Below are 27,462 nucleotides of genomic sequence, written 5' to 3'. Positions count from 1 at the left end.
AGGAATATAAGCGTAAAAAGCCAAATTTACATAAGCAAACTACTCTGTGAACCCTTGCCCTCCCCTCTCCCTTGACCTTTGCTGCCCAGCTTGGCTTCCAGAGCTTTTCCAGAGGTCTTTTTCTTGGGTTACATGTTTCTCTCCAGTGAGAAACCCAAATTCTTAAAGCAAGAAAGTGGTATAGTTGTAGCCACAAAACCTGAAATCAAGCAATCTTCCCTCTACCATTACCAAACTGTCTAATGAGGCATCCCAGTGGGGACCACTGTGGACACTGGCTGGCAGCCAAGTCGTTTGCCAGACATCTCCTTACCTTTGCTGGTAGCTTGAGAACATCCACAAGCAGCTGCTGCAAACTTGTGCCTGAAACATAAGTGCATGTTAGTTTAACCCGTATTTTGTAGCAATACTGCAGGCTGATTTTTTTTTCTAAAAGCTTTCAATTTCTCAGTATTTTTTACATATTTTATTTCCTCAACTTGCAAAGACCAGCAGGAAGGCTTGTCAGCAGTTCACCTTGGAGGTGGAGGGCAAAGGGGAAGTGGATTGTTGACAGGATGGTGCCTGCTGTCCGGGCAGGTATAACACGCAGTAAAATGTAAGGCTTGGGCTCCCCTTTGGGATGTTCAACTCCATGCCAAGTTATAACTTGAGCTCAGTCTCTTCAAAGCATGTCTGTGTAGATATATCCATAGTCCATTTTGATGATCATAACTCTGCAGCTGTATTAATGAAATGATGGAGAAGGAAAGGTATTTAAAGGAAGAGCTTTACCACTTGTAAGCGGAAACTTAAAAGATCAAATCTACAGTCTGATTTATTATTATTTTTTAATGTTTTGTTGCTAAGGGTTTCCTGGTACGTCATGCCTAATCTTGTTGTAGGTCTTGCCCCTTTAAATAGCTCTGAATGAGCATCCCATAATTTTGCAAAGACCTCTTCAAGTCAATGAAAGCCATTGGTGAACATGGGTAGCTGGAAGAAGCAAATGCACTGTAAGCCCTATGCAGTTCTAGGCCAGGCTGCTTTTAAGAAATGAGAGCAATATAATATTACTGTTTGCTTTGTAAAGTAATATGATCTAAAAGAGTTTGAAACAATTTGCAGATTAGGTTTATGAAAACATCAGTATCATTTTGTCTTCTTGAAGAGTAAAATATTGAAACCCAGAAAGAGCAGTATACAGGAAGAATTTGAGAGACTCAACTTGGCAGATGTTGCAAGGCTTCAGATAGAATAGGACTGAGATTTACCTATTACTGTGTGGAGCTTAAGACCTGCAATCTCTGCTAGGAGATCCAAATTTCACAACACTTGGGTGATGGTGTAACAGGAAGAAGGGTGTGGGTAAAACTACAGAGCGACATATGAGTAATTCAAGACCTCACCTGTTTTCCCATCTGGAAAGAAGGGCTAAGTGGGGAAAGCAGATGGGCAGCTCAGAAGTTACAGTTTAAACACTTACTTTTGCTGAGCTGAGTTTTTAAAAGAGGGCTTATCTGTATCGAGGATAATCTTTGGGGATTCATGTTTGTTATATGCTTTTTGCAGTTTTGGATGGAGGCTGTTTAATCGAGTCAGAAAAAACAATGGCTGGTGTTACTCTTTTTTATACAGTATCAGAATGGAGAATCTAAGGTAGAGGATGTAGCCAACAGATGCCAGCAGACTTTGTGATACTTTACTGTTAATTTACTTAAGATGTGTTTCTTCAGTTCCTATGTGAATGAGTTAACTGTTAATATCAATGGAGTGGAATTACTGTCTCATTTCAAAGTGAAAGAATCTTGGTGAGCATCAAAGACAGATCAGCAGTTTCAATAGTGTCCCGAAGTGTTATGTCATGAAAAAGAAGTTACGATCCCAGCACTGATTTTTGAAATTCAGTCAATATTATGTATCTTTAAATGTGTATTTACACATCTTCCTGCAATGTTTGAAACCAGGGCTCAGGACCCAAAAATGAAACTTATATGTAAGTACAGCTGAGATTGGCTTCAGTGGTTCTTACTGCCTGAGAAAGGTGAAAATAAAGGTAGGTGAGCAGTGAATTGAAGCTTAATATTTTCCAAAGTTCAACAGTTTTGTGAGGAAAATGATCTGCTAAAGTGTGCTTTTAAGATGGAAATCATTTTATCTACAGTACTAAATTTGGAATCAGTATATCCAGCCATCTGCATCTGTATATATGTCAAGCTTAATATCTTGATTTAGGGATTAAATTTATACTTAACTCTTGCTTTTTCTTTTTTTTTCTTCAGACTTCTGCTATATCACATTTTGTTTTGTTTTGTTTTGTTTTTCCTAATGTAAAATGGAATCTCATTAGCGAATTTTGTTGCATTTCTTGTTTACTGATATCTTTGTGAAAAACTTGGTGAAAGGTTTTGAAAACTCAGCAGAAGAATCCTTTTCTTATACCTTTATATGTCGGTTAGCCAGTGGTTGAAAGCAATTAATGCTCTTCCCTTTTTAATCCAAGCTGTATTCTGATCAACATCATGTAATTCAACAAATATAAGAGAAACTACCAAATTAAAGTACTGTATTCTTTTGTTTTCTCTGTATGTACAGCATAGCAGATATTTCTATATCTATAACATAATAGATAATATATATACATATGTTATATATATTATATATGAGTATTTTATAGGTCAATATCTGGATTTCTATCAGTAAATGCATTATATTTTTGAGTCAATATATTTCATTTTCTGTCAAAACTTATCTTGAAGTTCATGTTTCTGCTGAATTACCCATTGTTAGTTAGGAATAATGCTGTCACTTTGGTTAACTTAAGAAATTGTGACTTTATGAGGGTGCCTTGGCCTTGATGTTTCCCTGAGGGGTTACCTGCTTTGAACTGGTAGTGTAGACAGTAAAATCTGGTCGTCTGCTTGGACAGATAGGACAGATCCTTGTTTGGTTAGGCCGTTATCAAATTGGAGGAAGTAACTGGAATTGGTAAAGCAAAGACAGGCATGGCAATAATACAGGAAGAAAAAACGAAGCAATGCACTATCATGCAGAACACTGTCTCTTTGCTGATAAGATTTATGGCTGTAAATAGAGGTCATGACGTCGCTCTGTGGAGATCACAGCTTTTCTCAACCTTGTACCATTTCCCTGTGGCTCACATATGACTGGTTCTAGAACACCATGTTCCAGCTCTGTGCTCCTCACTATTTATTATTTTTTCTGACCAGAAGAGATTAAACAGGAGAGAGTTCAGGGAGGAGCTGGAAAAACAGTAAAGAGAGTGAAAGGAAAATGGCATTAGTGAAGACTGAAAGGTGCCTACGTAAGTATATTGGTGACGTGTCTAAATTGTCTGCAAATATTTGTAAAGAATAACTGTAAAAAGTGGAAGTGCTTTTGATTTTTTATAACAGGATCCTTTATTGGAAGGAACTCAAGTGAGACTTTGGGCTGGGATGGTGTTATTACTTTGAAAGTAAGATCTAAGTTGTATAAAGCATTAGCAGCTGTATGGTATAGAATGAAACTGCTTCGATAGGATGAGGGATAGGCAGCGACTGCAGTCCCCTCTGGTGTGACTATTTTGATAGTTGTGACATGTTTTGGTTTTATTTGTGTTGAACACTAAACAATGCCTTTGACCTAATTTAAGTGTAGTATAACAACATTGAGAAAATGAACTGTTTACATCATGAAAAGAAAAAAGGAAAATACATTGAAGTATTTCCTATTGTTATACTTTTCTTAATGAAACATTTGCTATAATATAAAGCAAACCAGCAAAAATCTGATTCTATTTTGTTTGCCTAATGTGGGTGTACATAATCTTGAAAGAGCCATGTGACTTTTTAGATGTTATTTCATTTTCCCTTTCAGCTTTAGACTGTGGCAGTTAAAGTACCCTAAAGGGGTCTTTATTCTGGTTGAAGTGCTCAGCCTGCATTCATGTTTTCCTCCTCCTCCTTTTCTTTATGGCAGTGTTTTCAGTTTTGAGGATTGTTGAGGAAGAAGTGTCATCTTTTCTGTTAAGATCATTGTCAACTAAAGCTACTCGATACCTTTTCAGTGATCTTAGCAATCATCAATCAGCCAAAAAATGAGCAGTACCACTTAGAACTGCAGGTTACATATGCATGTGACCCTGATTCAGAAGTGTAAGTGTCTTTAATTTAAGAAACTTGTATGACAGGTTATGTGATCCTTCCTGTGCTTGCCCGTCTCACTAGCTGTCTGGTTCTTTTCTAAAAAACGCTACTTAAGATGTTAAGAAGGTTTTTTAAAACTTATGATGTGAAATCACATCATCTTAAAAACCTGACCTGTGAATAACAATATGTAGGCTGTAGATTGGTCAAAGCATGGGAGACTGCAGTTCAGCAGTGTGCAAGGAGAAAAACACAGGGAAGAAAGGGGAAAAATGACGACTGTCTCCATGCCAGAACTATCAGATTTGGTATATATTGCAATCATATATGTATATGTATATGAATATTATATATTTAATACTTATATATATATAATGTCTACATATTATTGCTTGATCCATCACTCCCCAAAATGTGGTGGCAGCCTTGAACGGAGGTTTCATTCACAGTTGCAATGGTAAAAATTCAGTGCTCTTTACAACTTCCCAAATCTGACGTGACTGTTTCTTGCTCATGTCAGAGCCACCACTTGAACAGATGCTAAGATGTCACAGGATGTCACAGAGATCATCAGCCTACATTTAATTTTTCTTTTAAAATGGCATATGAGATTTGCAGGTGTCTGGGAGGTTGCTCAGAAGGGCTGGGAGCAGATTGTTGCAGGTTAAGACCTTACAAACTAATGGTATTTTGAATGGACATCATATAAGCATATTTTTCATAACCTTCATTTTCCCTTTGTGCCAGAGGAAGTCTTGGAGCCTAACCATGAACTTGAAAACATATAATGAAGGGGGGAATATTTCACCACAGTCAGTGACTAGAGATGAATTCCCCAGCAATAAATTCTCAAAGTATAAAAGAGGAAATGTGCTAGAAGTCTTCTGATAACATGTAGTAAAAAAGAGAAGTTTGACTGCATGTTACAATGTTAGATTTACTGTACTGCTTTCCATCCTGATTATCAATATCTGGAGTTTCAATGGTCTGTATTGTTAGTAAGTACAGTAACCCATCAAGAATAATGAAATTACCACGGCCTATTTCCATTGTGTCATCCAAATGAAAAGCCCTCTTCCATTTTTTCTTGTATATATGTACAATTATATTTGTCTGTTTGTCCATAAATGATGCTTTACAGGCATATGAAAATAGAGGGAGTCTTTCCAAGATCTTCCAACTTATTTTCATCTAATTATGGTTATTTTCTATAGCTTTTATAATTTTAACACTTTATTATGAAAAAAATGCATGTAACTGATTCAATTTGCAGTGCTGTCTGTTTACCCATGTTGGAAATTATTCTTTAACTCTGTGTGTTTGCTTTTTTTAAGGATATCATGACTCATTATTTACTCATGGGTAATCATCTTTAGTAAACACTGCATCTTGGGAGAGCTAATACAGAGCTGCATGTGTATCAGTTAGAAAGAGACCCTTCGATTCAAAAGCTCCTGCCAGCTGTCACCCCCACAGCTAATATCACCTCATAATACAGAGCTGGTTACAAAATACCAAAATAATGGCTGTGTTTAGAGAAACATGAAAGCCTGGGAGTAAACCAAAACTCGGTAACATGGAGGAATTCAGGTCTGCAGCAAAACATACTCAGGCATATAATAGTTCAGTTCTGTATTTTGTGCACTACTATGTTTGCTTGGTATATTACATTTTTTTTCAGCTAAAGAAAGCAAAAAGCCCTGTGTAAGATAAAAAGAAAATAATTTAATCCTTTCCTTTTCCTGTTATGTGAAAGGAATACTTTGTCTCTATTTCTAGGATCTTTCCTTAAAATGATATTCTAGGTTTAGATTTTGAATCATTCCCTGTGATGACTCCCTCATTTTGTCTCCTATTTATAAAAGGAGTGAAAAGATTTAACTCATGAATTTTTCATGTGGACTACAGACTTGCTGTTCAGGGACAAATTCTGTCCTCAGAAGTCGGTGTCGCTGGTTGGTTGTCTGAGTCAATGGGAGCTTTACGAATGTATTTCAGCGTAGTACCAAGACTTAAGTGCTTTGTTTCTGTCATACATATGGGAGTAAGAATTAAGCAGATGATAGATAAACAGATTGTAAAAATAGATAGGAAATAGAGGTTTGTTTTCCCGTCCAACATGCTGCTGCCAGTACTGGAGCAAGAGTAAAACCATTACTCACTGCCCTGCGGGAGCTGCACCCTGCAATGAGTGAGTACCATATTTTTAAATATCTAGTAACATCATGAAAGGCTGAAGTCAAAGCAGAAGTTCAGATCTTAATTAGTGAAACTGCCTATCCTTCTTCAGTGCTGTGAGCCAGAAAAATCTGATTATATTTTAAACTTTCAGAGATGGACTTTTTCGTTTCACTTCTTAGGGAAACAAAGAGCGAGGCAAGTGCAGGGAGCTGCTTCATGTGCGGTAAGGGGCTGGTCTCAGGTCTGTAACATCTCCACCAAGTTTCACGTTTAGGGCAGCCCTTGCCCCTGTATTCTTTTGGCCTCCAAGATTTTCTGTACTTTGAAGTTACTAACCAAGTTAACCTTTGACCGAGAATTTCAAAATCACCTCATGAAAAGCCCTTCCCTGTATGCTGCCTGATAAATGAAAATCTCTCTTATGCTTATAGGAGTCATAAAGCCTCTGCAGAAAAGACTGCAGGCTTTATTAAATCTGAATTGCAGTTTTTCTGTATAATCCTTTTTAGGAGGAGGCATCCCAGTTAAGCGTATGAAGTTCTTCCTTGCTTTTTGACCTCTAGAAGGTAAAACTGGGCATAAGTAGTTACAGGGGAAAATGTTGGTGGTGCTACCGTGATGGGAGCACCTTGCTCACAGCGGGGGTCTGCCTGGGAGATAAGAGATTGCACTCAGCCGTGCTGTCTCAAGACCTGCCTGAAATAAAATTGGAAAGCAATCTGAAAGAAAATGAAACAGAAGTACTTCCCATCCCCCCCCCATGTTTTTTGCACCAAGACAATTTAAGGCTGTTGTTTGACTAATTCAGCATCTATTTTCTGGAAAAAAAAAAAAACAAGGCAGAGCATCAGCAGGTGCTGACTGCACACACAGTTCTCTTAAACCAGGGGCACAGTAGGTCTCAACCTCTGTACAAAATCTTGGTGGAAGCCAGGGATCCCTTTCTGGTACATGGCATATCTTGTGTCTGAACTCCACTGATTTGTGCCTGAGCATCACGAGATTTCTAAATACGTTTGTTAGTGGCTTTGTGGATTTTTGTCCTTCTCATGCCGTGTTCCTGCGAATTGCCGTGTGATGCTGTCGCCGGGGAGCTGGCGGGTTTGCTCTGGGCTGTGTAAGAGGATAGCTGGGAGCCCGGTTCCCATGGGCAAGCCGCCCCGCTCAGTCAGCCGGCGGAGCTGCTGCAGCTCTCCTCCATGCTCTTGGGACGAGGCTTCACCTGAAGGGCACGTGGTGCTGTTGGCTGTACAGTTCAGAAAATGCCTGATTCTCCCTCAGGAGAGGGGGTTTTCAGGCTGATGGGCAGTCTACAGGGCTACAGGCCCACCCCGCAGTGCTGTCAGAGGGGTGAGGGCATGCCTCTGATGGAGCAAGTTGGAGATGGCTGCTGATGGCCGGCTTTGGAAGCATCCCAGTAGGGAGCTCTTAGTGCTCGCTTGGGAGGTGAGATGTACCTGGAAGGAACATGCTGTCTCGTAACGGCGGTGTCATTTATTATGGGATACACAGTGTGGGAAGGCAGACGTGACACGAGCTATCTGCTGCTAGCAGAATAATGCAGGATGATATTTTTAAGAGAAATCGTAAACATGTTTGGCATATAGACACCATAAAGTGTCTCTTGTAAGACTCATTCGTCCAGTATTGCCTAATCAATTTGTCTAGAGCTTGTTGTTTTTGAAGGTTTGATTTCTTTTATGCTTCATGCCTCACTCTGGCACTCTGATGTCTGACTGATGAGGTCTTTTGATGTGCTATATGTATAGCCCTTATGAACTTGTCTTGCAAAATCACTAGATTTTAATCAAGTGCTTCTTTGAGTACTGAATCCTAAATATGCAGACTTGTTGGCACTCAGAGAGCTTTATTTGTCTATCAAAACACATTAAAAACAAGTAAGTCTATCGGAGCTGGCTATCTTGAAAGGGTTAGGATTAAGATACCAGATTTAGCCTGTGGCAGCACTGAGGAGGATAATGGTAGATAGATGGACAGAAAGATAGGGAAATAATTGACTATTAATTTAAATATTTGGGGGTTATAAACTGACTTTCCACCAGAACAGGTCTGTCATTACCTGTTTTTCTGAGCAGTTCCCAATCTCTCTGAATCCACTGCTGTATGCCCTTTTGAGAGTCTTTTCATGGGTAATTGTGGCTGTGAGGGCTGCACATGGGTGACCAGGGCATCCTTGGAGTTGTGTGAAGCTGTTTGGTCAGGAGATCTGCAACAAGGCTCGGTCAGTTCACAGGCATGAGTTGTCTTTGGTGTTGAAAATAGTGTTCAAAATCATAACATTTGGGACTTCTAACTGTGCCCCTAAAAATTAGGTTTTGTACCCTGCAGAAACTTAGGACAAGATAGGCACTTTAGATGCACTCATAGGTATTCTGTAGGTATTCTTACTTTCTGTATGATACCGGGGTGGTTACAAAAACTGTGATGTCTCTACTGATTTCCTTCTTCTTTTCCTTTTTCCTTAAATTTACAAAAAAAAGATATTAGGGGATTACACCAGCAAAATGTATAGACCTTTCTTGATTTTCGAAATCCCATCTCTTTGTGGAATTTCCTGGATTTTTCTTTATCTTTTAAATGGGTTTCTGCGGAGAGTTCAACTGCTCATAGAGGTTCTTAGACTTAAAATATGAGCTGTGCTAAATAAACAAATAGCAGTGCCTGTCGAAGCCCGTTGAATTGATGTCTGCATAGCAACATAAACACAGCACAGCAGAAGACAGTAGTTGCGGAAAGGACCTGAGGAATCTGATAAGTCTCTCCTCCTTTTTTGCTAAAATATCTCAAAAATGGAGAGAAAGCTGATAAAGCACCCTACCCACTTTGTTGGAGACAGCCAGCATACTGTATAAAAGCGAAAGTTTAGCTTTTGGCTTACATAATAGAAGGGGGGAAATGTCACTGCGGATTATACAAGTTGTACTAAACGCTTGTCTATTAAAAGCAGTTTAGTTTTTTCCTGCTGTGCTGGCATATAGAGCTGCTGTCTTCTGTGCTGTAGTGTTAAACCGACACAATTTCAGCTATGTTCATTTTTTATTTTTTCAGAAAGTTTATGTCTGTCAGTCACTTATGGAAGTGGCTGGGAATTACTAATGCAGAAATTGTGCGACAAGGAAGCAGCTGCTTTCCCGCTGGTGTCTGCTTTTTGTTGTCTTTGAGTGCGAGTGCAGGATTTGGTGCTGGGCAGCAGAAGCAACAGCACGCAGACTCAGGGCAAAGCAGAACGAGAGACCTGTGGAATGTCAGTCCTTCAAGCCTTGCGAGGCAAACCGCTGCTAATGAGAGTATTTCTGGGTACATTTTGGGGAATTTTGACCCTTAGCATTTATATGCAGTGGTAGAAATACGATAAGTTTGTTTTAATCTTCTGGAGGTACGGTGCTTGAAATGGTCTGATATAGCTAGCATATGTACCCCCATGTCAAAAAGTAGACAAACTTTTATTACTGCTATTTTGATTTTTCTTGTAAAATACAGGCAGAAGGTGTTTAGTTGTGAGAAATGTAAAATATTTCCCCATTTAAGTAAGAGGCTTATTTTTGTGTGTTATTGCATGTGCATATTCCCTTTGTTCCACCTTGTCAGTGGAAAATCTTTGCTGTGGTGTTTTGTTTTGGTTTAGGGGAAAAAAACAACCAAATGGGCTTTTCATTTTCTCCAAATTATGGTGCTACTTTGATAATAGTTACAGGAATTTATTTTTTGCTGGCGTTTGATACTAGATACAGGATCGTGAATTTTCAGAAGTGACTCATGATTTGGCGTAAGACCATCTTAGCGCGTAACCTAAAACATCTGAAAGATGGTATTCAGTTCTTACTGGAAACAAGGTTCCATTAGAGATGGTCTTGTTTTCCTGAACTCCAGACAATTCTGTCTGGATAACAAGATTCTCTATAATTTTCTCTTTACTGTCCTTACAGCACCCAGTGATGTAGTGGCTCTTTCTCCTTTTTGCTTGCAGTTAGCGATCGTGCTGCTATGAGCAGGTGATCAGGCAAGAGCAGACGTCAGTTCCTCGGTCTGTGATTCAGCAGGGGGAGGATGCTGGGAGGAGGATGCTGGATGGGGTGATGTAAAAAAGATGGGTACATATCGGGGGGCAAATGTAGAACCTCAGGAGGGTTCTCAGAACAGCTGCACTGCGATTGGGAGTGCCATTCAATGACAAATTATGTATTGATAGGAAAAAGTGGAGCACTGTGTTTATTCCTGCTGAGGAGACATTTCTCAGATCTTGTCAACAGTAAACACCTTTGAGGATAACCTGAATCAGTACCTTGTCACCGAAGCACGGCTACGAAAGCAGTCCGTAAGCATTCACTTGTTGGCATGTTTTGTTCAGAAACAGTTTCTCTGCAGTGCTAAAACAATGGTAAAAATCATTTCAAAATCATAAGTAAAAAGGTCTGATTTCAAATAGATGAGACTAGCACAGCCATCTTTTGTGTTTACAACATGACTTCCAAGATAGCATAAGATGAATAATTCAAAAATGATTTTGGAATTCACCATGGATACATCCTATGTGACAGGTTTACAGTTCAGTATTGTTTTGAGTGAAGAAATCATGTAAAAAAATACAAGAAAATCTAGAATAATTCCATGTATCATGCAGAGGTTCATCAAAATAACCTGATAATAGCTGTCAGCATTCACTGGAAGACATGTTCATAGTTAATCGTTTTGATTCTTCATCGGTGAGGAAACCACAGAATATTCTGTCCAAGTTGTTGAAGATGCCATCCAAAATGCAGTCCAAGATTTTGATTAAAACAGAATATGCCTTTTGCACAATGAGATGTTGTGGCTGGATCTAATTAACAGTGAACAATTGGAACCACAGGAGAACAAAATAAAATAATGATTCAGATAAGTTATGGAGCTTTTCCATTACATAGCCCATACGACCGATCCCAAATACCGACGTCATAGATTGAGCCTGAAATAAAAAAAAAAAGGCAGCGTTGAAATATTATATGGAAAAAAGCTCTTCTGGTTTGTAACATGAAAAAATGCAAATTTCTGTTCCATTGTAACTTAGCTGCAATATTCAGCTGCTTTGTCATACTGTACTTCTGATGCATTTGCAGAAGAGAATTCCTTCCTTATAACCATGAAGCAAAACATGCTATGAGAGCCTTTTTTGAAATAATTATAGAAACAAGAAAGTAGGATATTTCGTGCCTAATATTGACTATGGACAGTGAGTCCTCTGCCTCCCCCCGCTTTTCTCTCCAAGTTGCTTCTCTGCCCCCCTCCTGTACAAGTGGGCTTTGAGCATCAACTTTCCCCATCAGCTCCATGCTGACGTGGGAGGAGCGTGGAGGTGATGGTACCCATTTCTCCCCACTGCTAATACCCCGTGTGCCGGGGGTTTGTTGCACATGCCTCATACCATCGTATTTCTTCCTGCGCATTTCCATCGCACTGCCATCCTGCATCCCTGTCTAGCTCAGGGATCCATGCCAGAAGTCAAAACATTGTAATTAGTACATATATTTTTAATTTCTACATGGGAGACATTACTCAGGGTATTGACATCTGTTGCATGGGATTAGAATTCCTATTTGCCGTCTAACTGCTGGTAGTGCCTCTCTCGATCAAAGCAATTAATCAACTGGTGTACTTTTTGTCCCATATAGCGTTAGTAATTGTTTTGAGTGTTGAAGGGTAACCTTGAAAATCCAGTACATAACTCCACATGCTACTGCCTACCAATAATTAATTATTTACAAAATCTGAACTATGATAATTAATCACTGATCTTAGACAAGAGGTTTGGGAAAGTAATTTCAGTTAAGTTTACTGGAGTTTCTTGAATAACGAACAGTCAGATTCTCCCATTTTCAGTAAGTTTAACAGTAAGCTAGTAGGGTCAAAAAGATCTCAGGATAACTTTGTACAAAATATCTTGACTTTTTTTTCTGATCTCTGACTCAGTATTTGATCGTGAGAAGATGTGGAAATCTTGACAAGAACAGAAATAGTGGTATCCATCACTAACTAACTAAAGAGTGTGCACTGTATTGTAGAATAACTTGTAAGTTAGATCCTCTGACGGGAAACTCGGAGTGAAACTTAACATCCTCTTTAGTGCAGATGGTGGGATGCTTGAAGCTGTCTTTGCTTTGGTGTTTCGCTAGTCTTGGGACAAGCTGGCTGGCAGTTGGCCCCTGGCCTGCTTTGGAGCATCCTTAGACACCAATGCCTCTTACACAGCTGGTCCAGCACAAACACGAGAGCATGGTCTTTGTCCTCAGCACTGTGTTCTTCTTATTCCTTGTGCTGATGGCACTTGACGTGATCGGTAGCTGCAGTGGGCTCCTAGGTCGGTTTTTCTCCTGCTCATGCAGCTGTGCAGCTGCTCAATGGCCACTGGTGGGGACCCTTTGGTCTCTGTTCCCGTGTTGCTGCCAAGACTTGCAGCGCCTGGCATGCTTTGGCAGCTTGCTGGGGTGCATCATCTGCCTTTGGTGTGGTTTACTGCTTTGGGCTTGGAGTTTGTTCCGCTTGTTTATCTCCGTGTGCTAACTAGAACAGGTATATGCTACCAAATTCAGCCTGCGTAGGAGACCTTGGCAGAGACTGCAGGCATCCTTTAGGGAGGACACGCGGTTAAAATCCCTTTTATGGAAACATTGCAGAAGGGTCTGTAGCATAAATGGTGATAATACTCGGAGGATTTCTTTAAAATATGATTTTGCATGTAGCATTTCTTTTAATGCATCTTTATTCATAAACCCTCTCAGTATAATTACGGCTCTGTAAATCCCCATTATTTGTTCTCCATTAATAACGAAGGATTTGTCTGTTGCGTTACAACAGCAAATGCCTCATAAACCTGACAGCTGAGTATTATCTGTGATATTCTGGAGGGAAAAAAAACCACACATGCAAATACCATTGTCTTTCTAAAAATACAAAAATGTAAATTAAACTTTCCTATGGAGTGTCCAAAATGTGGAAAATAGCACTTTCCCTCTTTTTGGTACTCACGCGTTCAGATGTTTTCAATGTGAAAGATTGTAGTTTTGAATCTGAGTACTTGGATTGAATTTTTCCCAGTCTCCTTGGGTAGAAATAAACATAAAAGGCTATTGCAACAGAATGGTTTTGATACATCACCACGTATTTACTAAACAAATGTTAAAATCTGTCAGTTTGTCTCTTAATCAGAGTTTAGCCCAGTTCCACCCTTCAGAAAAACCCTGGAGCTTCAGCATGTTTGACCTTAGCTCCAGAAAATAAAGCAAATACAATTTATTAAGGCTTTTATTCTTTTAGCTTAGCCAGAAAGTCTTGATTCAACAGTATTTTGAGTTTAGTCATAGCTGGTTATCACTAGCAAGTGTTTTTATTGTCAGTAGCAATGTTTTACCGCTCCAAAAATGATGAAGAGAGGTTAGGCAGCTGCAAGGACTAATTAACTGTAGTTGCTTTTCAGTGAAGATGTGTATGTGCTGTATATATTGTGCGTAGGGAGACATTTTCCAAAGCACTTCTTAGCAATACCTGTTTCTATTTTGTTATCTATTTCTTATAAAGGCAACCAAAAGTGCCATTAGAGAAACGCTTCCCAGCAGAGTTGCTGGCCTGATGCTTATGTCAAGTTGTGCAATACTCCTTAAAATCATTATTGTACCATAAACAAGAAGAAATGACTCTCCTCTTTAGGCTTGCTTCACACTGACTTTCAAACGGCAGATAACCATTTTATTTCTTCTTAGGGTATTTGTGTAGCTTTCCACCTGTGTGCAGAGCTTAAGGACGTATTACATGCTCACGCAGTCTGTAGCCACAGCTCTGCACTGTGCTGGGACTGTTCACTGGGGCAAACAGGGACTTAAATTAGGGCATGCGCCACACAGGTAGAAAAAAAATGAAGAAAGAAATACATCAACCAAAAACCTCAGTGGGATCTTGAAGGAGTTATTGTGCTATGGACTAGTTCACCACAATTTGCTTTTTGTTTGTTTGTTTTTCTCTTTTTCATTAGATGCGTATATTAAGCCTCTGCTTTCATAGCACTTTTTTGCTTTAGTTTTGGTTGGGAGGTACCGTGAGACCTGCATTCCAGTGCATTGCTGTCATGGATGTCATCTGCCATTCCGAGGAAAACCTGGCACCACTGACTCAGCTTTTACAAAATGTTCTGGGGAACAAATATGCATTCTGGGTGTATCGCGAGTAAGTGGAGACTGCCAAGCTTTCAGCTCTGTAATGTCTTGGGTTGGGACTGGCATCCGGGAAGAGGTAATATAGCAAAGTCTGTCCTGTTTCGTTCCAGGACTCAGTAATGACCTGCACTGGCTGGGGACATTGTACAGCAACATCTACTGTACATTCGTTCTTGAAGGCACTGGCCATCTTCGTTCTGCCATCTCACATAAAACTCACCAAGGGTGAACAAGACAACCGAAATTGTTCTCATACAGCGGAGAGGGTGTAAGCAGGAAAATATGCGCTTTCTGATCAAAGGCTTGAATGTCCAAGTCTTAGCTCTCATATAGTTTGTGCTTACTCAAGACATACAGACAATGATTAAAATCAGGCGTCTGGTTTGAACCTAAGGATGAAATTAATCTCCCCTCGTTTTGGCTGTCTCAGCTTGCCTGCTCTCTGGGTTCCTCTTCAGTGAGCTGCTGAGGAAATTCTAGGCAGCTGTTTGCACCTCCACTCTCAGAAGTGGCAGCTTCGACCTGTAACTACAGTGTTTGGTTAAAGACATGTGGGATGAATACCCCAGTCCCCCTAACTTTCCATTTCACCACCTTCATGCATTGCATTTAAAGCTTGAAGGTACACCCAGCTTTGAAATTGTTAGTGTTTTTTTAACATTTTAGGCAGTACTCAGAAAAATGGTGAATGCTAATAGTTCAAAAATACATACAAAGGCTTGTTTTCAGCACCTTGCTGCCTCTCTTAACTGACCTCTTGAGCTTAGGTCAGATTTTGAAGCCTGAGGTGAATGGAAGGTTTCTCATTACCTTCAATGTGAGTCATGGCAATGACTTTGGTAGCCCTGGGTCAGGCCCTACAGAGATGGCATCCTCAAATACCTTTCAGAGGGAAAAAAGATTTAGGTTTAAGGCATGTGATTATGTCATGCACAGAGAGAATTAGCTGCCTTTCTCTCAGACCTGCTTAGCTCTCTTGAATTTTATGAAATCCCTACATTAGAATAATATGTTAGCTTTTCTCTTTAATGCCACAAATAATAGAATTTGTAAAAAGAGTAGAAAAATAAGTGTGGATTTGAAGCAATTACTTTTAAAGTACAGTTTTTATTTTAAAAGTAAATGGATTTCTCTTTGTCGTTTTTAAAGTCAAGGAAAATTGTGACATTAATATTTATAATGTAAATACAATCTGCTGTAATGGAACTTGAAGGCGTACTAGCCAAAATAGCTTTTAATCTTGTTAATTCTTCATTAAAGCAGAGCTTTGTAACCTAAATGCTGGAAAAACAGGACTATAGACGTGACTGTCTGTGGATTCACCAGTTGCTGGAGAGGATAATAGCTTCTGGACAGCTTCTTTTTAGCATTTCCATACCTTCGCCAGTAAAGCAGCTGTGAATTTTCAGTTGTTTGGGATGGTCTTGGGCAACAGGTAACCATAGCATGGTGATTGTTGGTTCCTCATTATTCCAGCTCTGAACAGCAAGGTCAACCTACCTGGCTGAAAGTCAAGTCTTCTTTAGACCCCCAGAGAAGACTGGCTTGCAAATCATTGAATTCTATGATTTCTGTTGTAGCCAGTCATCAAAAGCATGGCTGAGGAAAGAGGCTTGTGCTTTGCATTCAGCTTTTTCTTGGGCAGAAGAAAGTTGCAGTGGTAGGTCTGAAGTGGTGCTGCTCATGCTGGTGGGGTACCAGTACACAGACCACATGTTCCTCTTGCAGTTGGCAATGATGTGTAGGCATCTGTAGTTGCAGCTGGGGTTGTATTCAGGCTTTTTTTGGCAATCATGGTTAATTTTTAGTCTGTACGTATGCCTTATATGAAGCTTTTTTATGTGTTGTCTGCCTTCCAGCTATGATCTTGTCTTTGCTGTCCAATCTAAACATGGGCTGTCTTCTAGCCTGTTATCCTGCAGATAGCATATACCAGCATGATAGTTATGATTAGCATTGTACTAGCAGTAAACATTCTCAGGATGCATCTGTATGTTGCAGAGAGCTTGGGCTGTGCAAACAGGCATATCTACAGCCTTCCCATACCCGCAGAGACTGAGTCACAGTAAGGAAGCACCAAACAATTCAGACCGTCTTGTGTTTCAGAAATGAAAGCGCCTGTCACGGTTCAGACTTCGGCATGCTGCAGCAGTGGCTTTTCACTCTACAAAGTGCGTGGCACAACTTGCTAACTGCTGCAAGTGCTGGAACTGTGAAATCAAATGGCCTTGAGTCAAGAGTGGTGGGCAGGAAGGATTAAATTGCTTTTCTGTGCCAGCAGATTTTGCATCATGTGAAGGGAGGTCAGTGAGATTTTCTCTTTTTTTTTAATTATTATTTTTTACTGTTGTATATTTTAATTCTTAGTGGGAGCTGCTAAAGAGTAGCACTGAAAGCTGAAATTAAAGGGGTGGCTTTGGGAATGAGTTTATCTCCTGGTCAGGATTCTTGGTCCCCCACCCATTTCTTTTTACTTCCTCAGCTCCAGCTCTTATGGAGTGAGAACTCAGTGGCCTTTCCAGGCTCAGTTGGCTTTCTGTGATCTTTTATGGAAAAGGAAATTGTAGCTGCTTTGCTCAGTCGGTCTCCTTGTGGAGCTCTGAGCATCAGAGCATCCTGCAGGGGCTACAGAAGTAAACTGAAGCAAAGTCTGGGGCAATGGTGAAGACTAGAAAACTGAAAAGATTTGGATCTTTTGGTAACTTTAAAGATTTCCCCTAGTTGTGTCTCCAGTTGTGGTCTGTGAAGGATTTCAGGTGCATAGAAGTAATTTGAAATAGGATGAATGGTATTTTGTTGGATAATGATGTATGTATAAGAGGAGAGGAGTGCCCTCATCCCTACACATGATACCTGCTCAAAGGCCTGCTCTGCAGGCAGAATATGTAATTTATATCTAAATTTTGTGAAGTGCACCTGGATGCCTTTTGTCCTACTGTGTACTGGATAAGTGCTTAATCATTTGGAAAGAACTTGTTTTAACTATTTGGATGTATTCATTATAGAGATCAAAACCATGCTTTGGTGAATGGTAAGGTGTTGCCATAGCTTCAGCTTTGCAATGTCTTCTAAACAGTATGCAACAGAAAGATGAAATAAGAATGACTGAAGCAAGAAAGAACCCTTTTATGCATACAGCTCCATGCAGTCAAGAATTTTCTGAGTCTGGTAAAGGAGGAAATTTTCATCTATATCAATTCTGCTGTCCAATCAGTTTGGCAGTATAAATTTTCTGTGGTTTGTCTGCAGTTGGTGGTGAGCATTCCCTAAGAAGACTCACGAAGAGCATCAGCAGTGAAGTACATTATTAAAACAGTTTCTGTCAGTGGGTTTTTAAGTGTTAGTTTTAGTATTTATAAAACTGATTCGTAAGGAGCTGTTCCGAGAAAGATGGAGCTTGCAAAGAGATTTATGATTTTTTGTGTCTGAATTGAGAGGATGATGTTAAATACCTTGTTGAAATTACAGAGCCTTCTGTCACTGAGCACGGACAGTAGTCTGCTTAGTTTAGCTCAGTGGTAGCGCTGTGCTCTTGAGGCAGTCTAGCAGAAACACTGTGAGTGCATCCAAAGTTAATGCAGTTGGTGACAGGCAACAAGTACAATTTTTACTGTAAAGAGACATATGCTTGGAAATATGACACATTTGAATACTGCAATGAAAATGTCTTTTGTTGTTGTTGAGATCTTCTCCACCTAAGCAAGGAGGTCATTAAGCACGAAAGCAATGCAGACAGTTAGCAGGAAATGCTATCTTCTTTACATAGCTGCAGAGAGCCCACGTGAAGCTTTGCCAAGGTGTCAGAGGCAGGTAGGGCAGGAGGCCTGACAAATCTCCTGCAGGGACTGTTGAGTGCCTGGGGCCTCACTTACCCAGCGTGGTTTTGGGCACGGTGTGGTGGAGGTTATCTCCGACTGGCGAGGTGCTATAGGTCATCTGAAGATGGAAAGAAGCTTGCTGCTACCTGATGGAGAACAATAGTGTGCACTTCTTTCTCTAGAAGTGGCCCTCTTCGCCAAATTGCTACTGGGACCATCAAGCTGGGCAGGTAGTGGGACCCATGAGAACATGTGATAGGAGGTGCTCATGGTTTCATTATAGATTGCTCTTAGCTGCTAGACCAGATAAGGTAAACTTCAGCCAACTCTTTCTTTAAGCATGTATGGAGATTTATTTATTTATTTATTTTGAAGTCATAAAACCTGCCAAAGTCAGCTTTCATTCTTCTTTTAAAAGTACATAGGATGAGTTAAGTATGCTTCAAAGCAGTACATACTGTAAGTGTTTCTAGCATAGACATACTTCGCTTCAAAAGCTGGGGATCTTGTCACAAGTCCAGAATGATTTCTAGTCTTCTTCAGACTTCCCTCTGAACCTGCTTTGTGATTCAGACAGGCCATCCTGTAAGATATTCCTTTCCATGCCTCCACAGTCACATGCTGATCTTGTAAACTGTGTGCTGTGGGCCACTGTAGTATTGGGACAGGTGAATAACAAAGAATAAGAGACATAAGATGTCCTCAGCTGCACTCTGGCTAGCTTCAATGGATGTTTTGCGTGAGAAAGGTAAGAAGGATTTGGCTCATGCTGTAATAAATCCCGTTCAATCCTATTGAAATCCTGCGTAGCATCCAGTGATACAATACCTACTGGTCCTGTCCCTTGATTCCTGTGATGTATGCAAAACCTGTCTTAAGTTATCTCTAGTGGTGACCCAAAGCCAGATTGGTAAGTGTGAAGTAATCTGGAGCTGATGCATGTTTTATTAGCTGATTAGAACAAAGAGCAGTAGAAAATTAAACCTATGAGTTCTAATATATTTTATTAAGTAATGAAATGACCTTATAGTTATTCTCCTTCCTTTGTAGGCACACGTGTGCAGATGCTCAGCTGTGGTAAATCAGACATTGTAAATGTCAGCTCTGCTGGGCTGATTCTTAAATTCCTGATTCTTAATTTTGGGTTTTTTGACCATGGGGCGCTTTACTTGGCACCTGGCTTGGTGACCGCAGACGGATCCCTGTCTCTAAGGGGAAAACGGATCCTAGCCCAGGAGCTGGCAGGGCTCGTTGAGAAGGCTTTAAACTAGGAAAGAAGGGGGATGGGGCTGAAATTAGGCTTGTTGGAGCTGTACCAGGGGGAACAATGGCAAAGCCGGGGAAGAAGGCAATGGCCCAACTGAAGTGCATCTACACTAATGCACGCAGCATGGGTAACAAACAGGAGGAGCTGGAAGCCATCGTGCAGCAGGCAGGCTATGACTTGGTTGCCATCACGGAAATGTGGTGGGACCGCTCTCATGACTGGAGTGCTCCAATGTCTGGCTATAGGCTCTTCAGAAGGGACAGGCAGCACAGAAGGGGTGGTGGTGTGGCTCTCTATATTAGAGAGTGTTTTGATGTTGAGGAACTTGAGGCTGGGAATGATAAGGTTGAGTCTCTATGGGTTAGGATCAGCGGGAAGGCCAACAAGGCAGGCATCCTGGTGGGGGTCTGTTATAGACCACCGAACCAGGATGAGGAGACAGATGAGGAATTCTACAGGCAGCTGGCAGAAGCCGCGAAATCGTCAGCGCTTGTTCTCGCGGGGGACTTCAACTTCCCAGACATATCCTGGAAGCACAACACAGCCCAGAGAAAGCAGTCTAAGAGGTTTCTGGAGAGCGTGGAAGATAGCTTCCTGATGCAGCTGGTTAGAGAGCCTACCAGGGGAGGTGCCCCGCTAGACCTTCTGTTCACAAACAGTGACGGACTGGTGGGAGATGTGGTGGTCGAGAGCTGTCTTGGGCAGAGTGACCACGAAATGGTAGAGTTCTCTATTCTTGGCGAAGTCAGGAAGGGGACCAGTAAAACCACTGTCTTGGACTTCTGGAGGGCTGACTTTGAGCTGTTCAGGACACTGGTTGGCAGAGTCCATTGGGAGGAGGTTCTGAAGGGCAGAGGAGTCCTGGAAGGCTGGGCACTCTTCAAGAAGGAAATCTTAATGGCTCAGGAGCGGTCTGTCCCCACATGCCCAAAGACGAGCCGGCGTGGAACTAGACCGGCCTGGCTGAACAGAGAGTTGTGGCTCGAGCTTAGGAGAAAAAGGAGGGTTTATAATCTTTGGAAAAGAGGGCGGGCTACTCAGGATGACTATAAGGATGTTGCGAGGCTGTGCAGGGACAAAATTAGAAAGGCCAAAGCTCATCTGGAACTCAATCTGGCTACTGCCGTTAAAGATAACAAAAAAAGTTTTTACAAATACATCAACACAAAAAGGAGGACTAAGGAGAATCTCCGTCCTTTACTGGATGTGGGGGGAAACTTAGTTACAAAAGATGAGGAAAAGGCTGAGGTACTCAATGCCTTCTTTGCCTCAGTCTTTAGCGGCAAGACCAGTTGTTCTCTGGATACCCGGTACCCTGAGCTGGTGGAAGGGGATGGGGAACAGGATGTGGCCCTCACTATCCACTATCCAGGTTGGCGACCTGCTACAGCACTTGAATGTGCGCAAGTCGATGGGGCCGGATGGGATCCACCCGAGGGTACTGAGCTAACTGGCGGAAGAGCTGGCCAAGCCGCTTTCCATCATTTATTGGCAGTCCTGGCTATCAGGAGAGGTCCCAGTCGACTGGCGGCTAGCAAATGTGACGCCCATCTACAAGAAGGGCTGGAGGGTAGACCCGGGTAACGATAGGCCTGTTAGTTTGACCTCAGTGCCAGGAAAGCTCATGGAGCAGATTATCTTGAATGTCATCACGCGGCACTTGAAGGGCAACCAGGCGATCAGGCCCAGTCAGCATGGGTTTATGAAAGGCAGGTCCTGCTTGACGAACCTGATCTCCTTCTATGACCAAGTGACGCGCTTGGTGGATGAGGGGAAGGCTGTGGATGTGGTCTACCTTGACTTTAGTAAGGCTTTTGACACCGTTTCCCACAACATTCTCCTCAAGAAACTGGCTGCTCGTGGCTTGGACTGGCACACGCTTTGTTGGGTTAAAAACTGGCTGGATAGCCGGGCCCAAAGAGTTGTGGTGAATGGAGCCAAATCCAGTTGGAGGCCAGTTACTAGTGGAGTCCCCCAGGGCTCAGTGCTGGGGCCAGCCCTCTTTAATATCTTTATCGATGACCTGGATGAGGGGATCGAGTGCACCCTCAGTAAGTTTGCAGATGACACCAAGTTAGGTACGTGTATCGATCTGCTCGAGGGTAGGAAGGCTCTGCAGGAGGATCTGGATAGGCTGGACCGATGGGCTGAGGTCAACTGTATGAAGTTCAACAAGGCCAAGTGCCGGGTCCTGCATCTGGGGCGCAACAACCCCAAGCAGCGCTACAGGCTGGGAGATGAGTGGTTGGAAAGCTGCCTGGCCGAGAAGGACCTGGGAATACTGGTTGATAGTCGGCTGAATATGAGCCAGCAGTGTGCTCAGGTGGCCAAGAAGGCCAACAGCATCCTGGCTTGTATAAGAAGCAGTGTGGCCAGCAGGTCTAGGGAAGTGCGTGTCCCCCTGTACTCGGCTCTGGTGAGGCCGCACCTCGAGTACTGTGTTCAGTTTTGGGCCCCTCGCTACAAGAAGGACATGGAGGTGCTCGAGAGAGTCCAGAGAAGTGCAACGAGGCTGGTGTGGGGTCTGGAGAACAAGTCTTAGGAGGAGCGGCTGAGGGAGCTGGGGCTGTTTAGCCTGGAGAAGAGGAGGCTCAGGGGAGACCTCATCGCTCTCTATAGGTACCTTAAAGGAGGCTATAGAGAGGTGGGGGTTGGTCTATTCTCCCACGTGCCTGGTGACAGGATGAGGGGGAATGGGCTAAAGTCGTGCCAGGGGAGGTTTAGGTTGGATATTAGGAAGAACTTCTTTACTGAAAGGGTTGTTAGGCATTGGAATGGGCTGCTCAGGGAAGTGGTTGAGTCGCCATCCCTGGAGGTCTTTAAAAGACGTTTAGATGTAGCCCTTAGTGGTATGGCTTAGTGGAGGTCTTGTTAGTGTTAGGACAGAGGTTGGACTAGATGATCTTGGAGGTCTCTTCCAACCTAGACGATTCTGTGATTCTGTAAAAATGAGATCTTGTGCCGTTTCACAAAATGGATGTTTAATCTAATGAATTTCTGTACTTCATGAATGTCTCTTTTCATGTTTACTCATTCTTTTTCTGACACAGGTCCATGTTAGGTCTCTTATAAAATACTCGGTGAATGTGCTCTAAATTAAGGAAAGAGGTGATTCTATTATTCACTTAAGCTTTTCTTGCCGTAGATCAACAGATTCACAGCCATTCTTAAGAGGACTGTGTTATTAACTCCTCTGTCCCCTGCAGAATAGTATTTTTATTGTAGATCTGAGAATTCGTATCTTCAGCCATGGCACTGATCCCATGCTTTGAGGCCAAGCTTTGAATTCATCCTTGACAAAGACAAACAAGTTCTCTTCTTGTTTTCCCTCCCTGTGTAAAACCCTAAATGCATTGAATGATGGCCAGTGATGTGTATACGGAGTGCTAGAGGATGAGACACTTTGCCTGCGACTCACTGTGATTTTCTCTGCTTTTCAACAACTACCAGTAATAGTTGTCATTTTATTAGACTTGCCTTTTTGTTTTCTACTTTATGCTGTGTATTGTACTAATTTAGAAAATGAAATCAAATGAAGTGTAATTCTGTCCTTGTATATATTAGTGGCCAAAATTCCCATTTACTTCAGAGTTACCAGAATCTAGTTCCCAGTAATAATGCTTCCATACTTGTAAGTAGCCCTCACTGGTTGTGAAGGACTGAACAAGTCACAAAGAAATTAAGGGTTACTTACGTTATTATTTTTGCAGGCCTCAAAATCCATCAGTTATTCTGAGTCGTGCTCGAACTTTTTCAGAAGAGTGTTACAGCTTACTTATTTTTGAGGTTTCATGATGTACATTGGTAAACTGTTAGCAAATGTGTCTTTTAGAATGGATTAGCTGAAGCAGATGTTTAATAAAATGGTGTGATGTTTTTATTCTTCCACAACTGGCGCTGACTTTACCTGTTTTGGGATGGAGCAGAACCTACCTTATTTAAAAACAAACAAACAACAAAACTTCCAGCTTTGAATGGGCATATTGAAATGCAAATCCATCTTAAAAGAAAAAAATATCCAGTGTTAAATAAAAGTAATAGCAATACAAATACTGAACAGCCTACAAAGCATACCTAACCAGCCTGTAGTTCAGGTGGTGAATTAACTAAATTGGTTGTTTGTATTGTTATTTCCAGAGTATTTGAAAGGTTTCGTCAGGAACAGTGGCTAGCTAAGATAATAAATAAGTAAATAAATACCTTCCAAATTGCTGAGAATGATTAACTATCAAAAAAAACGGAAATTCATTTCCATTATATAAAAAGACACCCGTAGCTTTGTGTTGATTGAAGTGAAACTGAAATAAAGAAAAGTACTTTTTACCAAACGGATCTTTAATACACATTTCTGTACTCTTTTTCAGTGAAAGAACAGAAAATGAAGCTCTAATAAGGTAAGAATTTCTTATTCCACTTCAGTAAAATATTCAAGTCAATTGCACTTAATTTTTATCAAACATGCTAAGCATTTCAGAGTGGATCCTAGATACAGTGTGGGTCAGTATGACAAAACACAAATTAAAAAAGAAAGTAATATTGCAGAACGAGTCAAGTGACATTTGTCGATTTTTTATGGTTACTGAGCCAGTATTTAATCTTTTAATCACAATAAGATACCTGCATAGATTTGGAAACTTCTTTTTGCCTGTGGAAAATTTACAGGTAATTATTTTTCTTCAGACTTTATAAATTTCACTATTCAGGAAATTAAAATGTTTGTTTGTAAAGAGAACTTTCTTGCAGTTTGAAAATGAAACATTAGAATATATGCTGATGAGTAACTTGTAACAGATTTTTGGTTTATGAGATATGGTGGTCAGAGTTTATGAATTACACAGGTAATTAAATGGATCTTCAGAGAAGGAGCAAATTCGTCTAGGAGTAAATATTTTCTCCTCTTCCACATGACATGATTCAAGCTGCATTCTGGAAGTTGATGCTGTATGTACCTACTGCTAAGCAAGAGACAGAAAGTGCTCTTTTTGTTTGTTACCAACTAGAAGGGGCGTTTAAAAAATGGGGTTTTAATCTTTTTATTTCTTTCATCACTAGTGAGGATGCTGACTTTCATGTGCTGCATTATCTAGAAAGCTGTATGCTTAGACTGTGAAGCAGCAATGTCAAATAATTTATAATCAGGTGTGTGACAGCAAGTTGTTCAGCCAGGCAGCTGCAGTAGGAACCTGTCCAGAGCATAACAGAAATATGCAGTTACTTTTCAGTCACTGGTTTTCAGGTAATTTCCTCAGTTTTTGTAGCCATTCATGGGATACTGAGGAAGGGAAGTGTTATTAGTAATTGTTTTCCTTTTTACCCATGTTTGCCTGAATTGTTTTTTATTGGTTGTTAAAGTAAAAGCTTTTGGGGTTATGTGGACTCTGTGCACCTATTTCAAGTCAAACATCTTCCAAACAGAAGTGTGATTAAAAGGAAGGGGTTTTAGACCTGCTGACATCTTAAACCAATAAAACTTGATACATCTGCGTGAACTGTGTTCCATATTTCCAAGGGACATCTTTGGAATAGGGAAGAGGGAGGCTAAGGAAAAACAGTTAAGCTATGCAAAATGTAAACTGTCTGAAGCCACAAGTGAGTAGAAATGTGAAATATTAGTGGAAAAAAACAGAAGCGTTGTGAAAAAGCAATGAGGTGTCATATCACATTTTTTGTTGCGGAAGGTTTTAAGGTGATGTTGTAAATAGCAGACAACCTAGCTTTGGATATTCTTGCTGTGTATTGGTACACGGAGTGCATGTGCATGTGCACGTATTTGCAGTTACAAAGGTGTGTGCATACATAATGTATCTGAGAGACAGCAAGATGCTGCTGTTCTGCACCAGGTCCGTGCAAAGGACTGAAAGCCCTTCTGTCATACAGTCAGTTAAGGAACTTTAATGTGTTGAGAATCACATGGGTAGTGCAGGGATTTAGTAGATGCCAGAGGAAATTCTCGTTCTGAGCAGTCTTTGTACACTGATCTCATCAGCGTCCACGATCCAGAGAGGACACAAGTCCTCCTGTCTCCTCACCAGGATTCAGTCATACAAGAACTGGCCAAATGTTGCAAAAACGACTTAAGCTCTCTCTGTTGTTAGTTGATCACCTAGCACAAGAGAGCCTTATGCGGAGCTCCTGTATGCTACAGTAATATAAACGTCTAAGTAATATGTGTAAGTAATACAGCATGACAGCAGTAGTGGAAATTTACTCATTTTGTTTCCCGGAGTCACAACTGGAAGTAGTTTAGGGTACATATTGTACACTCCGGGATTCCTGCCTTGGCAGAGCCTGCAGAAGTACTGGCTCATTCTGTAAACAGGATTTATAAGTGATTTTGATGTAGTAGAAAACCACCTGCCATAGGCCATTGATTTCTTTATGAGTTAACTGCAGTATTTAGGAACTAATGATCTGGTTGGAGCTTGAATTAATCAATTAAGTTAGAAGGGAAACCCTCCAGATCGCAGTGCTATTTCTCTCAAATTTTGAGGTCTTACAAACGCATTACTGCTACGAAAGCTGGGAAAACTTATTAAAGATCTTCAGTGCCTTCTTCTTGTACTTGAATTGACTTTTCTCTTTTAGTCTATATAGTCAAAAGCTATCTGTAATACCACCAGGAAAGATAACCCCCAGCAGCTGTGTGCGTTGGATTCAGGAATCTCTGTTTTGATGTGCCAGGCAGGCAAACTATTTATCTCAAGTCAGAGAATTTCGGGGTGTGATGTGGTTAATATCTAAAAATATCTGTGTAGGGAGATAGGATAGGGCTCCAACAGACAAAAACACAGCAAGATAAGCGAGTTCACATTGGAAATAAGATACCGTAGGTGTAATTAACCATTGGAAATGCTTAGAAAGGAATGTGGTAGATCACTTAGAGTAATTAAATCAAGATTAGATCTCTTTCTGAAATATCTTCTAGTAGAGTTACAAGTTCTTGTGCTTTGTAAAGAAATTGCTGCGTGAGGTATTATGGCCTGTGCCAGGCAGGAAGTCAGACCAGATTACCATAATAGTTCCTTCAGGCCTTCTAAATCCACATATCCATGAACAAAGGCTCTTATGTGGTACAGGCAGCCACAGAATTTCCAAAATCACCGCTGAAGCAGCTCACTCTTGTTTCAGTGGTGACTTACCGTGATCCATTGAAAGGTTGAAAAGTCTTTGAGCAGATCCATGAAGAAGCTCCGTGGTGGGTACAGTGCTGCTGAGTTGGCAGGTTTTGCATGCTCATGCTGCATTGATGCATGATAGCAATGAACCAGTTTCTGCTATGGTTTGAGTAGATGCATAGTCCAAAGGCACTTTTTTTTTTTTTTGATAAATCTTCTAATATTCCACTGGCTTCCTTAGTAGTTTGCATTTGTATTAAGATCACTGAAAAGTAATAATTTATATATGATGTTTAATGAATCCCTTCTGTGATATAAACTAACATCTTGAATAAATTCAGAATTTTTTTCAGTTATACTGTGAGCATAATGCCATCTTTAAGGTAGGGCTTTCTGTAGTGAAGTGCTGTATCTGAAATCTTAATATCCATATGAGTAGCAAGGGCAGGGTAAATTTCTAGTAGATTATACAGAATTCCTAATACAAAGTAATTTGCTCTCCCCCCAAACTGAAAAAGAAATAACCTGTGTGTTTGCTCTGGAACCTGCATGGAATACTGGTAGAGTGTGGAAGACGCTTGTCTTCCAGTTCTCATCTGCTACAGGGAAGTGCATCCTTGTTTTACTGGATAAGAGGCAGCAGATCCTTTTCAGAGAAAATACTTAAAAACAGTTGATCAAAAAGTAATTCTTTACTAGAAGAAATACTGTGTTCTGTGAGCAAAAATACTGTGAGCAAGGATAGCTCTG

The 27,462-nt window shown here is 40.9% G+C and overlaps 1 protein-coding gene across 5 annotated transcripts in view; it reads left to right on the top strand.

Moving 5' to 3' along the window:
• The window catches only part of THRB (thyroid hormone receptor beta), a 165,192-nt gene that overhangs the window by 19,547 nt on the left and 118,183 nt on the right, over positions 1-27,462 (top strand). For all 5 annotated transcript variants that reach the window (XM_035556357.2, XM_050708565.1, XM_050708567.1 and 2 more), the window contains one exon: positions 23,962-23,991. The gene's annotated coding sequence lies outside the window, so the exon portion shown is untranslated. The remainder of the gene's footprint in view (positions 1-23,961; positions 23,992-27,462) is intronic.

Source organism: Cygnus atratus, chromosome 2, assembly GCF_013377495.2.
Source record: "Cygnus atratus isolate AKBS03 ecotype Queensland, Australia chromosome 2, CAtr_DNAZoo_HiC_assembly, whole genome shotgun sequence".
NCBI classification, from domain to species: domain Eukaryota; kingdom Metazoa; phylum Chordata; class Aves; order Anseriformes; family Anatidae; genus Cygnus; species Cygnus atratus.
The sequence above is the reverse complement of the archived record's forward strand: the minus strand, read 5'-3'. Positions and strand labels throughout refer to the sequence as shown.